We start from the raw sequence: 14,985 nt of genomic DNA on the forward strand, positions 1-14,985 counted from the left end.
AAAAGGCTCTGATGGTACAGGTGGACTGCAGAACTGCAGAAGAAATAGGGAGAGTTGGTCTCATGCACATGATTTCATCAGTATGCACACAGTTTTGGAATCCAGTCTCTGATGCTTTGCAGTCCTTGAAAAGTTGCTAACTATTACCCTGTTTACTAAACATACTAGCAATGTACTGGTCAAAGAAAACATTTTTATATATCCAGTGACCTGATGTTGGGTTTGACAAGCAAGAACCACTGTACCAAGCTGTGGGCAGCAATGAAGTTAGCTTAGCCTGTGGACTGAGATAACCCCTTAAACTTTTCATCTCTTAAAACTTTGGTTTACATTTCAATTAGGTCACAAGCGAAATTCATTTGGTCATGTCAATCTACAGATGACATCGCTTGATCATAAAAATCATCACAGAGCTAAGTACAATTGGTAATCTCAACAGCGGGCAAAGATGCTCTAAATTAGAATGCGTGGGTGGGTTATGCATCTCTACGCTCTGTTTTCAGTAATCCGTCCACTGTGCATTATTTTTTCTCCCATATATTATTCTTAAGTAAATATAAAAGTGAAAATAAAAATAGCCCAACTGAGGTATCCCAAGAATAAAACATTAGTGGGAATGGGCAGCAAAAGCAAGAACAAAAGTAAAGGCTCCTCAAAGAAAGGTCTTTTAGTCCATAAACATAGAATCATAGCATCACTTAGACTGGAAGATCAAGTCCAACCATAAACTCAGCAGTACCAAGTCCACTACTAAGTCATGTCCCTCAATGCCACAACATAGAGATCTTGTGGCCAGATCTCTGCTCTGTCTTTCAGGAGACACAAAACAGAAGATCACCAAAAACTTTTTGTCACCATTAGTATTGAAATGGCTTTTTTTTTTTCTTCCCCCTTCCCCTCTCCGGGATTTTTTAAATGTGGATCTTATAATTGAAAGCCAGTGGATTAAGCATAACACATCAAACCACTGTTAACACCCAGTCTCCCACAAGGCTGAATCCTAACAACTCTGTTTTCTGCCTACAGTATGTGCAAGCAAGTGGAACCACCACATGCACTGCATGCTAAAGGCCACAGCCTTTGTCTTCTCCAAGTTCTGTCTATTTCAGAGGCTAACATGCTGCAATTAGTCTAATTAATGTGAAACAATGAGCTGTGTTACCACTTATCAAATTGATTGTTCCCCTATCAAAACAAAACAGGCTGGCTTTTTGATGTAATTTCAAGAGATGATTTGAAATGTCATGTTGCTGCAAGCCAATTACCTTATGACTGGAGTCACGGTCAACAGAATACATAATTAGCACGAGTTTGGGAAGGCTGCTTACTGCTAGTATGCTAATTAACTGTCTTTTGTCATAAAACAAAAAGGTTGTAGCTAGGGTTGTGAAATAGGTCTTTTTTATTTACATTTCTTTGTGCTTATCAACGTGAGGCATGACAATGCAAAAGAATGGAAAATTTTAATTCCGCTACTTCAAATTAATAGCGAGCCGCAAGGTCAGGCGCAGCGCTGGACTGCGAGCAGCGCTCGGCTCTGCAAACCCTGCACAGGACGGGCCAAAATGAGCACCCAGGGAGCCTCACACCAAAGAGCAGCACCGAGGGGACAACTAATAGGCATGAGATGGGTTCCAGATGCTCCTTTCCATAAAGGAGAAGAGGAGCAGTGACACCCAAGTGTGCTGACTGCCATCCCACCACACCTCTCCAAAAGCGCCCTCCAGAAAGCTGGAAACACTGAGCTATAAACAAGTGGCATTATTACTTCTGCTTCAGTGTGGTGCTCCCAGAACGCTTAACAAGGGTGTGCAGGATAGCAAACGAGCCCTGCCTGTAAGTAAAAAGCTTCATAACTCAGCTGTTGCCACCTCCTCCCTGTCGCCTCATTTGTGTGATAAATTTTGTATTCCTCAGGCATTCATTAAAGATCTGATCCTGCAAGGCGCTGGGTGCCCTCTGTACCCATAGGTTTCAGTGGGGAGCTGAGGAGCTCATTACTTTGCAGGATAAAGATCTACCAGAAAGAATCCAAACTTAAAAGCTGGCTGTCAGCAGCTCCCACTGCCCTCCCTCATCCCAGCGCCGCTCCACACGCCGTCACACAAGGGAAACGGAGGGCAGAAATTAGCTTAGTGAATCATCGCTAATTCCTACCAATTTAAATTCTGGTTTTCTTTTTCCTGCCTACAATTCAGCACTTTATTTAAGGTTTTGCTTGGCCTGAGCGAGTCCCAAGATCAAGGTCTGGAATTGCTGGAAGTTTTAATGATGTTGTTTCGCTAGCAGCTGCTGACTTACGAATCCTCCTATTTGTCGTAAAAGCGATTTTGTTTCTCTGTGCATGCTTGGTTTGAACCACTATAGAGATAATTCTCATGCTTCCTGATAGCCCTTAAAAGCAACAGAGATGTGCAAATCACTCTCATATAGAGAGGAGAAATTAAATGTTCAAAACCTAGATCAAAAAGTTGTCAAGCTAGCCTCTTCTGAAGACTTCATTTAAATTCAAACCCAGTCTACTCCAGGTTTGCACAAAGAGTTGTAAAGTTTCAAGTCCAGAAATCATATAGAGTGGATCACCCTTAAAACCGTGATATGAAATCAGTAGGCATTCCTGAATTATTTTCCTGATTTCTCTTTAAATGCAAGTGAAACTCAAAGTGCAATGAAATAAGGTATGCATGCAGGAAGGCTAAAATTTTATCTCAAATGATGAAACCTATAATGAACAGGAAAACACTAATTTCTTCTGGTGCTGTCATTTACTAGAATCAACATCATCCTTCCTGTCTTTATTCAGCAGAGAAAACAAAGCTAATCCCAATTTCTAAAGAGCTGGCTAATAAAGGAGTCAAGGGATCATTAGTCTAATTAACTCATTCCTGTTTTCAGTTTACATTTCATTATGCTATTACACTCTTTGAAATGTCAATTTTTAAATACCATAGAAAACTGTTTAACATATAGACATTATGTTCAACAAATCTGAGACATATAGAACAGTTACTCAATATTAGGAACTAAATAGTATCCTGGTATGCAACTCAGTATCTCCCGGCGAAAGCATTATTCTAAACTGCATTTATTGATACAAAAATCAGGAAGTATTTCAGTGACACTTGGCCCTTGCTTAATGTCAGTGCTTTTACTACCTGAGTATTCCATAGTTAGGTAGATGTCCTTGCAACCACTTTTGGTAATCAGACCATTTTATTCCAAACAAAAATAAATCAGGATATGAAGCTACAACTTCCTGCCAGGTTTCTTTTTTTTCTTATTTTTATTGGGTGTCTTTCTATAGCTTAACATAATGAGTCACTTACAGCACTTTAAGTCAATTTTTAAATTGATTTAATGAGTCATCAAGTCATTTACTGTCTTTTAAGTCAATTTTTAAATAAACACAACTTCTGTTAAATTGATGGTAAGTTCTATAATCAGCTGTTTGAAAACAATCAACCTCCGTTAACAGCATGGGCTTCCCTGCGATGCTTGCACAGGCAAGTACAAATTTCATAAAATGATTAAATGAATGACATAGGTGAAATATTACATAATGATACATGCACACAAAAGCAAATGGGAAGGAAACAAGCCTGCAAGCACACACACACACCAGCAGGCATTTGTCTGTCTGTACCTGTGAACATCTCACGTGCCCTGGCTTCCTTCCTACTGGGAGCACACAGCTCCTGCTCAGCCTTCAGCGCAGTAAACCACCAAATGTACGTAACACTACACACAGCCTGGCCCCACACACCTCCTGAACTGCTCACATGTTTAAGTTAGACTCATACCACAAACTGTTGGACCACAACCTGAAGGATGAAGACATTTTGCCAGCATGCTTCTCCACCCTGAAATAACCACAGGAGTTTGGGATACCCCACCAACTAAAATGGGCACAATCGGCACTGTCTTCTTGGTATCCCCTTTTCTAAATGATCCTTGTGTATGTGAGAGCCTTTTCTGGTGTGTCTGAGATCCATCAAACCCCTTTTTAAAACCTCCTGGTATCACCTGGACCATACCTACAGCAGAAACCTCACTGGGTAATTCCCTGGCAATTTTAATTTCAGAGGTCTGGAATTTTATTTTCTGAATAGCCTGCGGAGACCTCCACAGCACATATACAACACCCTCAGTTTGTGACAGTGGGCTGATATAAGTTCAGCTCTTCTGGGCTGCAGGTGCTACAGAAAGGATAAGGAGTTAGTTTTAATATCCACCTGTTCAGTCTGTTGCAGGAAAAGAAGGTGTTGCTGGTTCCCAGCAAAGAGAATGTGAGACTAGATATGCCACGGGCTGAGGGAAACCATGCAGCTACCCATGGTCACTGGTGTCTGTCCTTGCACTGTGGAAGGAACAAGGGTGCAGCTTTACACACAAAAGTTTGGAAGGTATGTCTGGGAATAGGGGTTTGCATGAGAAATCTCTAGCCTGGTGAGACACACAACTGCACCTCCAGATAAGAGAGGATGAAGAGATGTTTATCAGAACTTGAAACTGAGGGGAAACTTGAGCAATGGCAACCATGTGGACCATGCAATCCATGCAATGTGTTTTTGGGTTCACAGGATGGGGACCTCAGATCCGCAGGAAGCAAAGAGTATGTTACCAATCTGCTTTTTGTCACCAGCAATAATACACTTGAGGAAAAATAAGTGCCTTTGAAAAGATATAAGGAAGACCATGAGTGCAGTATGTGAATAATTTTAATGGCTTAACAAGGATTAAACTACATCCATTAATTAATGTATTTTTAAAAGTTATAGATAGCCTATCTATCTATATAGATATAGATAGCCTATCTATCTGTCTAAAACATAATACATATATCTTTAATGTCATCTCTGCTTTAGGAGGATTGAATCCAGATAGGAACTGTGGCTAACAAGGTACCTGATAATGCTCCTGGAATAAGAGGTGAGCATTAGCTCTCATTAAATCATGTTCTTAGTGTTATTTGGCACCATGGGCTGCCCCGATGTGATCTAACAGGATGTGGCATGCCAGAATGCATCACAACACGTTTGGAATTGTAAAAGCACACAGACCCTCAACAACTAAACTGCCCTGCAGCCCCTGGTATGGAGTTCAGCACTCCTGACCAGGCACTGTCTCAGCTTTAGCAACATCTTATACCTCCCACTGCTTGTTCAATGAGTATTTTCTCTCATCTGTTTTCTAAACAGGCCAAAGGAGGTCAATGCACCTGAATTTAAAAACAAAAGCACAGAATGATGCTTAAAGCTTTAACTTACTGGGATTTTTTGTTCTCTTCCCCTCTGTGTATTTTTATCACCGAAATCTAGCATTGCTGAGAGAAGACCAAGGCGATTAGGAGATACACAGAGTTATTTTAGCAAATCACTTTAAAAAAAATACAATCATTGGCCTTGAAAGAAGCCTGAAACATTAGAGCAGAAGCAAGCACGAAGAAGGAGCTGTGGCATCGTACGCCCCGTCTAACAAGGTATTGAGCACCGAAGCCCAGGGGACTCCTGGCACTCTCGCTGTGAAGATTAGACAAGAGCACTCGCGCAGGACACAGCAGGAATATGAAGGGACATGAAGTGAGCAATCCCAGCAGACAGCCTGTTGAAATGTCAGTCAGGCACTCTGCCTCCACCACCTTTCACAGAGCTAAACATCTCTTTATGTCAGAACAAATTGGGCAATCCTCAAATCTTTTTTTCCTCTCCCCTGACTTCAATGCGGCGCCGAGCGCTGGGAAGGAGCGCGGGAGGGAGCGCGTACAGACAGTTCACTTCAGTTCACATGAAAGCGCCCTGACACGCTACAAGGCTGAATACTGATATTGGCAACTCTTACAATCTTATCAGAGAGGCAGGAGCAGCAGCAGCCGCCGAGCTGCAGACCTTCCCCTTTCCAATTACGCCGGGTGGCTGCTCCTTTCCCAAGCATCCCGCGACGTCCTTTGAAAGTGAACTCCTGGGCTTGATCAAAGGCCGCAAAAGCAAACACGGCCTTTCTGTATTTATGGGCATATTTACTTCTGTCATCTCTTTCTTGTTTTCACTCCCACCTTCCCTCACTAGTCCATTAAGGAAGTCTAATTTTAACCAACATCTAACACAGTGCTCAAACGCAGACTGGTGAGTAACCACAATCTTATTTTAAATTATTTGCTTTCACTTACAAAATTCTCTATTTGTATTTGGCTGGGGTTTTTGACTAAAAACCATACACAGTAGGTTTTTTTGCAGGAGAACAACAATACAGAAACCTTCCCATTAGAGAGTTCTTGGTATGATTGTATGAAGATACATGAATTAACGGGATTGATTTTTTTTTTAATTTGATCCAACACATGAAAACATTACTTTAAAAATAAGCAGCCAATATATATTCTTAAAATAAATGCATATGAAAACAGAAAACTTAACCCAGCCAAGACATGAAAAATTCTGTGAAACTGCCTCCAAGAACAGCAAGATTAACTTGCTAACTCCACACTTACATTATAAAGATGCTGAAAGTATTCTAAAGTACCTGTCTGAGCAAACCCCAAACAACAGACACACCCCAAACGCCACAAAAATCCCTCCCCTGACAAATGAACCCATGGTTTTAAAAAAATGAAAGTGAATATTCAATAGGAAAATATAAATAATTGGCCACTTCCATGCCTGGCCACCTACTCTTTAAATCAGAGGTTTATTGTAAGCGTGATCATTTGTGCAGAATGATCAATTTCTAAGACTTAATTCTGACTATCTTCTAAAAGCTGCCTAGCATTTCTAATATTAATTGATTGTAGTTAAAGATCAGATGCATTTCACTACAATTTAAAGTTCCTGTTTATGATACTCAGGCAGGTAAATGCCTGTGTGTATGGAAGAGACATTACCAGGCCATTTATTGCCCATTACCACCAAGAAAAGAAGCCCATACTGGAACAGTGCAGCATTTCTGGCATTTGTTAAAGGAAGAAAGCTTTATAAGAAAAAAGAAATATCACTGATTTTTACAGGTGTTTAATAAAGATAAGCTGAAAAAGGGGTTCCTATTTTAAGCTTGGTGATAGCTAAAAATGCATTCAAATATGTTCAAAAGCAATCTGAAGTCTCCTAAAAATGGGTGTTTAAAAGTGTTCAAGGAAACAGTAAAAATGCAAATATTTGTCACATTATTGTAGGATATGGGACAAAAATGCTCATAAATTCAAAGAACCCTGCTGAGGCAAACTGCATTTCATTTAAATATGACATTATTTGGGAGTCATTAAAACAAAAATAATGTTTATCGGTTGCATTGTAAAGGTTACTGTGAGAAAACAGTCAAAGTTTGCCTGAACTCAAATGAGTGCTGAAAAGGACTGTGAGCATAACACCCTTAATTTCAATTGTTGTACTTGTGCCATGGGAAATAAAAACACTAAATGTAATTGATGAGTCACTACTATAGAAATACTACAATAAAAAATAATGAGGATGTATCAGTATTTTCAAGACTCTTGGTCTGATAGTCTTATGTACTTCATACACATTACAATGAGACAATTTAGAAAAGAAAAAATAAAAAGGGTGCCAATAGTGACTGCTGACTTTTCACTCAGAAATGTGTTAAATCCCAAGAAGAAAGTATACAGTGCCTTGTGATCGCTACAAAACACATATAACAGCCACCATCCCTCTGTTCAAAGATTTTTCTTGATTTTTCATTAACAAACCCAGGTAATGGGACACTTGGACAACACAGGAGTAGGCTAATATGCTGGGGTTAATATTAAGAGCCTAAATCTCATTATTAAAAGCATCCAACCTTGCTGAAGAGAGATGGCTTCTAGCTGTAGCCATGAAGAGCCTTCTGCAACCCAAGTTAAAAATCTTCTGTTTACACGGACTTGCACAAGCCTGTCTATACTCCTAAAAAACATCATGAAATAATGCTAAAGGACCCCCCAAAACCCTAGGGTTGCCATTTTGAACCTTAAACCTTTCCCTGCAGTCATTGCGAACCATTAATTGCTGGTTATTTGTACAGGGAAATCAAGATGTAGATGCACACAGATCCCTTGATTACACAGACATTTAGTCAGTGGCTTTACTACTGTGAGTAGTTTTTGGTGAAGCAATCAAATTAAGCATCCCATTAAATATCTGATGTAGGTAAATCAGGTCTCAAAATTTGATCCATCTTGCATCTCCATCTCTTAGACTTGATTGTATTTGTGAAAATCAATCATGCACTTGCCTTAGTCCTGCCTTAATTCTGCCAATGAATTTAAACACATCACATACAGCACTATTATGTGGTTTAAATTCAGCTATGAACACCCATTATGGTGCTGAGTTAAAATAATTCTGCACTGCACCCCTCTAAAGAGGGGCCTGCTTGGGCTGTCCATGAACTGGTCTCACTTCCAACCCATTTTTTGTGTTTCTTTCCAATATGTCCTGAGCCACACGGCCTGAGGGGACAGGGCAAAGGGCAGGGATGTCACTCTGCCTCTCAGTGCTGCTCAAACACTGAAGCTAAGCAGAGGCTTATTTACAGTGCAGCAGCCTATACCTAACACAGCTTCCTGAAGCTATTAAAAGTGGACACACAATAACTGCAAGCAGAATTTGGCTTATTGTCTCTACAGATTTGTGCTAATATACCAGTGTCTCAAGACATCACTTCATTTTCATAACAAGGAGGAGATTTAATTTCTGCGGATTTCTATAAAAAGCAATTTGGAAACTTCTCAACAATGATATTGCTTCCCATAAATGCCAAATTGGTAAAAACATCATAAGAGGAAAACGCAACACACTGACAATATAATTTTTTCCAACTTAAGTACCAGCATTATTCAAAGACATTATACTGCTAAGTATCCAAATAATTCATTCATTTTAAGGATCGAAAGCATAATATTATTTTGTTAAATTAAGCTCTTGCTTTCCAAATCCCTCTTTTCCACTTATACTGAAGGAATAAAGGCAACTGAAAACACATCAGCATGCAAGGCTTTTCAGTTTTCAGGGGCTGTTCTGCTCTGGTTGGGGTGTGCACTTCCCTTTTTGCTGATTACCAAAACCCAAAAGTAACTGCAATAACAATTGTAAATCCCTGCTTTGGATGATAAAAAGAACCTCAAGCATCATCATCTCATTCCCACCTTCTACTACTTGCAGGAAGGAGGAGGTTGGTGAGGGAAACCATCATTCACCTCTAACTTATTGACACTGCTGTAATACAGTCTCTCCAGCAAAAAAGGAATTGTAACAACTCAAAGTGACATTTTGAAATTATATCAAAAATCAAAATTTCTGACTGTGGTAGCTTGGGGTGGGGGGCAGAGGGTAGGTAGCCTGGTTTTAAGCATAACCTCTTAACTGAAGAATGTCAGGGCTTTGTGGTCATTTAGCACTCCCTATAAATGAAGGCTTGATAACCATTATTGATCTCAGTTTTCCTGGAAGAGGATCCCTGGGCTCAGCAGTGAACAGTTTTGCTTCTCTTAGTTCATAAATACAAGAATAGGGCTATTGCTCAAATGCCACCCTAACTGCTGAAAATGAAATAAAAGTAAATTTCAGTGCAGTGTGGAAAGCAATACAGGTGTATTTCCACAGGGTTTTTCTGAGTAGGTAGCCCAAGGTTAATATAATCTCAAATTTTCTTATGGGAAATACAGAATTGCCACAGCTGACCCCTGGCATCATTTAAAAATATTTTCTTTGTGAAAGTCTACTCAAACCATAGAAGTATATAAGTTACTATTCTCATTTATTTATTGATCTTCCTTGTGCTACCATGGAACTGGAATACTTCTGCACATTAATGAATTCAGCCTAACAACACATAAAATGGGACTATGAACATTTCTGCTGCCCAGGCAAGAAGCTGAGCCAGGGAATAGGAAGTGCTGGGTTGTTGTACCTGCAACACAACTGTGTCACAAGAAACAGCTGGGAATGCCCATTGTCTCTCCTGTCCTATTGTTTTGTCATTCGAGGCTTTTCCCCATTTTCCTTCTTCCTAGCTACTTCTCCTGAAAACTCTGCTAGCTATAGGCTCATCAAATTAAAAGCTGATGTCTAAAACTTTCCATGGAGCTGCCAGAAGCACCTCCATCACTGAAAATATATTATCACAGGATTTAAGCAGAGAAAATTAATCCTCTCTCTCTTTCCACCTTCTCTTTCCCAAAATGAGAAAAACCATCTCTCCATCTCCAGACCCCCAGGTCAGATTAAACCCTGATGTCAAAGGAGAGACCTAGAAAGAGGTGCACATCCCTTCCAACGAGGATTTAAGGAGAAGCTGCATGAGTAGATGAACTGTTGAACTCAGTCCTCTGTCTTAAAAATACATTTCATTGGGATTGTTAACGCATGATATAAGTACCCAAAAGATGCAAAAGAATTCTGAAATATGAATTAAGGACGTATTGTCATCTCCAGCAAAATAATAAAAGTACAGAGATTAAGAGGCAAGCATATCTTTTTGAATTGTAGAATAGGTTTATAGGTCTTCTAATAACAACTTTTACTCAAACCTTACATAAATAGGCTTATATGATACAAATATTATGTGGGCTATGTGGAAACTACAAGGTCCCTAATCATGTTTAGGGATTACTTGACAGAACAGAGACATTTCATTCCTATTGGACCTAGGGATTACAGCAAAGAAACATCTAATATTCCATTTTTTAATTTCATGCATTTTTTATTTACTTTTAATGATGCTGTATATATTCATCATCCTGAAATATTAAAACAGTATGAAAAAAGTAATAAATTGGTGGAAAATTTAGGGAATGGGAATGCAACAGCACGCAAATCATACACTATCAAGTGCTTGATACACATTTAAAATTACTGTCTAGTACAGCAAAGCCAAATTCCTGGCAGATTTCTGAAGCACAAAGTCACAATAAGAAGATCAGCAGAACAGACTGAAATAATAGAATATTCATCCCCCTAATCCATATGCAATTCTTTAGGGCTTTTTTTTAACAATGCATATGAGGTCTGACTGTATTCAGGATTTAAATAAGTTGTCTCTCTCTCTCTCTCACACACACACACACTCTCTGTATATTTATAAAAAAAAAGTATATACAGTTATCATTTCTGCTCTACTGCACCCACATTGACAAGGTTAGCACATCTCCTCACACCTCAGATGAAACAATAGCATTTTAAACAACAAAAGTGTTAAAAGAAATACATTTATTCATACCATTGAAACCTCCTGCAACAGCTGTGTTGAAAGGAAGGAGTCCAGTTGCCTGGAAAAGGGATTTTTTTTGTTTAGTATTTTTAACTCTTTCCTACATGACTCTGAATAATTACTGGTTAATTTAAAGCAATATTACTTGTAGTTCCTGGCAATAAAAATTTGAAATCAGTATTAATTCTTTGAGATCATGCCTTCCCCTCCAGACAGATGCAATTTTAAATCTGGTATTGTATAAAGGGACAGAGATCTAGAGACAGGTAAATGATCACTCTAAGGACAGATGCTGATGATAAGGATGGTCCATGCACAAAACGTGCTTGAGGACAGGAGAGGTGGAAGTGGAGTATAAAACTTCCATTGCCATGCTTGGGATTACCAAACTACTTTCAACCAGTGCAAAGGCACAACTGAGCCACAGATGTTCCTCCAAACAGGAGAGTGTGAAGAAATTCATCCCCTGTCGTACAGAAATGCAAAGTCTGATCCTTAGACCAAGCAGGTTTTGCATAGGATAGGTTTAACTCCCTGATTAGGCTGTGAAATATCCCCACCCCACACTCACAGTACAAGTGACATAAAATGAAGATATAAATGAATTATATTAAGATATACAATGAATGTACCCAAACATAAGACATTTGCACCAGTAATGTATGTGTGGACTTGCTAAATAAAGGTGCTCACATGTGATAATGATGATGGCCACATGCAGAAAGCAGCTTTCACAACCACCAGGACAGCTCTTGTCACAGCTCTGTTAGTGAGGCGAAGGAGGACAGGTGATGGTACATGAAAAGCCATCTGCTAAGTGAGAAAGAGCAGCCACATCCTGTCGAAACCTGAATACCCAAATGTAGCCACAGGCTATTTGTAGTAACAGGTCTCATGAGAAATGGCCTGGGGTGGAGATTGCTGCCCAACATTTTCCAGGACTTTGGGTTCCTACCTGGTGTGGGCCATGCTGGTCCAACCCTCTTGAAATCATGCTCATGTGTTATTAGCCAAACTGTGATATCAGTTGACATTGCTGTTCACATTGCAAGGTTACTTTTAATTCAACACAGGCTAAACAAGCAATGTAAAAACATTTTCAGTGAAAGATTTTCTTTTTGCTGAGGAATCTGCTTACCTGCCCTTACTATGACACCTATCTACATTGACACAGACTCCAAACTTGCTGGTGGTTATTGTTTACAGGTATCTAATTATTACTGATATACTGGGGGGGGGGGGGGGGGGACCCCTAAGCATACTGCAATCAGCAGAAGGTGAACCTACAGCAGGGCTAGAATACACCCATCCTATGTGTATGTTTTGCAGGCAAGTAAGCAAAAGAACCATTCTTAGAAATTATTTGATCTGTACTAATGAGAAAAGTGTGAAGTCGTACAATGAAATAAAAGACAAATGAACATAAAACATCTGCTAGAAAATATAACCAAGATCTGTGTTAGCAAACAGGATCTAAGAGTGCACAGTGAAGTTAGGAGAGAAAGCCTGATGGACGCCCTGCAGAGCTGCACTGGACCGAATCTGGAAAGCACAGGTGGCAGCAGCTCCGATGCAAATGTGCCACGTTTTTGTAAAACAGGGCAATTAAGTACAAAGTACCTTCTCCTTTTGGGGGGAGAGTATGAAAATTAGGGTATGCCTGAAATACATGAGTGCTACTCTCCCTTTATTTTACAGGACATAACTGAGCTCTATATGAGTTTCTATTTTAGTGAAGACAACAGTTTGTGTGACAGGGAAGGCTACAAAAGAGCAGCACAGCTTTTGCCCAAATTCTACACTTTGTTCCAAAGCAGAGAGCTATTAAAACTTTTCTGCAAGAGTTTGTAAATACAGTAAACACTTTTTAATGTGCACAAAGAATATTTTGCTTCCTTGTACAGATTCAGAGAAGTCGATCAGCCAGATTCTTTAGAAAGCTTCTAAGCAAGCAATGCAGGACATATATTTGGAATATGAAAGTTTAATCCTACTCATTAAAACATGACAAACTTATAATTAATTGAGAATGAAGTCAATAATGAGAACATCCTTCAATGTAATGATGTTGGTACTATCAGCTTGTAATATGGGAATATGCTGTAGAAAGTAAAACATAATTTGGAAAAATTATAAGTCAGTTTAAAAAAAGAACAGCCTGAAAGTTTTGCCTTGAGTAGAATCTTTAAAACACAAATTTTAAATCCTCAGAAGTTACATTTTTCCAGTCTTCAAATGAGATAATACGTTATGTTGTTTTCCTGTGATGAGGAATAATTCAAGGTCTTACATTGTCTGATTAATCTCTCAACCAATATTTAGAAAAGGTTTCTCTTTGAGCTAATCAAACTTGACAAAAGCAATCTTCAAACTATGCCACATTCACTGATTTGTAAGATATCTCAAACTTGTGTTTTATTAAACGGAGTTTAAATTAGCAACAGCTCTAAATTCACCAGCTTATGACACCACCTTAATCTCGCCAAGAGGACGTAAGGTAGGCAAAAAGACTGCACATGCAGATTAAAATTATTAGGACAAGCTGGTTGTTGTTTTTCTCTTTAAAAGAAGGATGCAGTTTTAGTTTTAAGATTGCACTCTCTATTTCTCACCCTACATTGCATTTTGGGGGATAGCTGCTGATGGCATTCAGTTTATTTTTCTGGAGATACCTGCCCTGATCTTACTGCACAAGGTCTCCCCAGTGATCCCTCCAAATAATGCTCATTTCTTCATCCACAGAAAGAGGCTAAATTTTAATATACAATCTTTTGACATGCTTTGCCTTTCAGTATCAAACAGTATCATTAGGTTAAAGGACATCCCTCCAAGGAGGGCAATGTTTTGAGCGGAACAACTAGTAAGGAAGCACTACAGCACTGCCAGGTAGGGATCACTGTGGGGAAGCACATAAACACCATCCCAGCCTTCATGTTCACCAGAGTGTTGGTAGTTTCCTTTCTTTCTGTGAGTGGTCATTTGTGTGCAAACAGGATTTTCCCATGGTTTGAGAATGTCTTAAATTTGGTTGCCTGAGCACCAAATTTTGGCTCTGAGCACCAAAAGAGATTCCTGAGTTAGCACAGCTAAGCAGGAGGGGGAACAAACTGTGGGAGAGATGTAAGTACTAATTCCCTTCTGCAAATGTTCCAAGAGGAAATCGGGCCTCCAGCTCATTCTTCCTCTCAAGTCACACTTAAGTTCTGGATAAATAAGTTTCTGAGCTACTGACTGCCCTCTATTTCCTCCTCATCGTTATGTGCAACCAAGAAACTGCATTTCTGGCAATGTCTATGATAAAATAACACAATGCTCCATTAACAAAGCCTCACGTGTTTTAGAAGTTGCTAGTGCAAATCTTTTTGGGACTCAAGGAAGGATATTCAAATATTGGGTAACATACTCTGACTGGGAAGACTATCAATAGTTTCTCAATTTGTTTATATAAATGGGCCAACACTTTTAAAAGCACTTCAGAGCACTTAACTAAAGCAAACAAGCACTTGAACTTTAAATATCTAGCTGGAGAAGTCATTGACAAGTATGACTTGACTTAGTAAATTCTAATATCTTTGCAACCTGTCATTCATACAATCTCTTCATGAAGAGAAGCACCAGGCTCCCATCTCAGCTCCAGCTCTGCTCTAAGATACAGAATGAGTGGTGAGGGACAGCCTAGTCCCCTTTTAATTCTTTTTGTTAAAGCCAACAGCTTTGCTTCTTCCTATATAGGGATCCTGTGTCCATAATGGTCTTTATAAAGCAACTTCCTGATTTTGAAAACTT

At 39.3% G+C, this 14,985-nt stretch overlaps 1 protein-coding gene across 15 annotated transcripts in view; it reads right to left on the bottom strand.

Annotated features, from left to right (window-relative positions):
- Nucleotides 1-14,985, bottom strand: part of ESRRG (estrogen related receptor gamma) — a 371,470-nt gene that overhangs the window by 207,521 nt on the left and 148,964 nt on the right. Inside the window, exon 2 of one of the 15 annotated variants that reach the window (XM_064709127.1) lies at nucleotides 11,209-11,257. The exons of the other annotated variants lie outside the window; for them this stretch is intronic. The gene's annotated coding sequence lies outside the window, so the exon portion shown is untranslated. The remainder of the gene's footprint in view (nucleotides 1-11,208; nucleotides 11,258-14,985) is intronic. 15 annotated transcript variants of the gene reach the window in all.

The sequence above is a fragment of the Zonotrichia leucophrys genome, chromosome 3 (assembly GCF_028769735.1).
Source record: "Zonotrichia leucophrys gambelii isolate GWCS_2022_RI chromosome 3, RI_Zleu_2.0, whole genome shotgun sequence".
NCBI lineage: Eukaryota > Metazoa > Chordata > Aves > Passeriformes > Passerellidae > Zonotrichia > Zonotrichia leucophrys.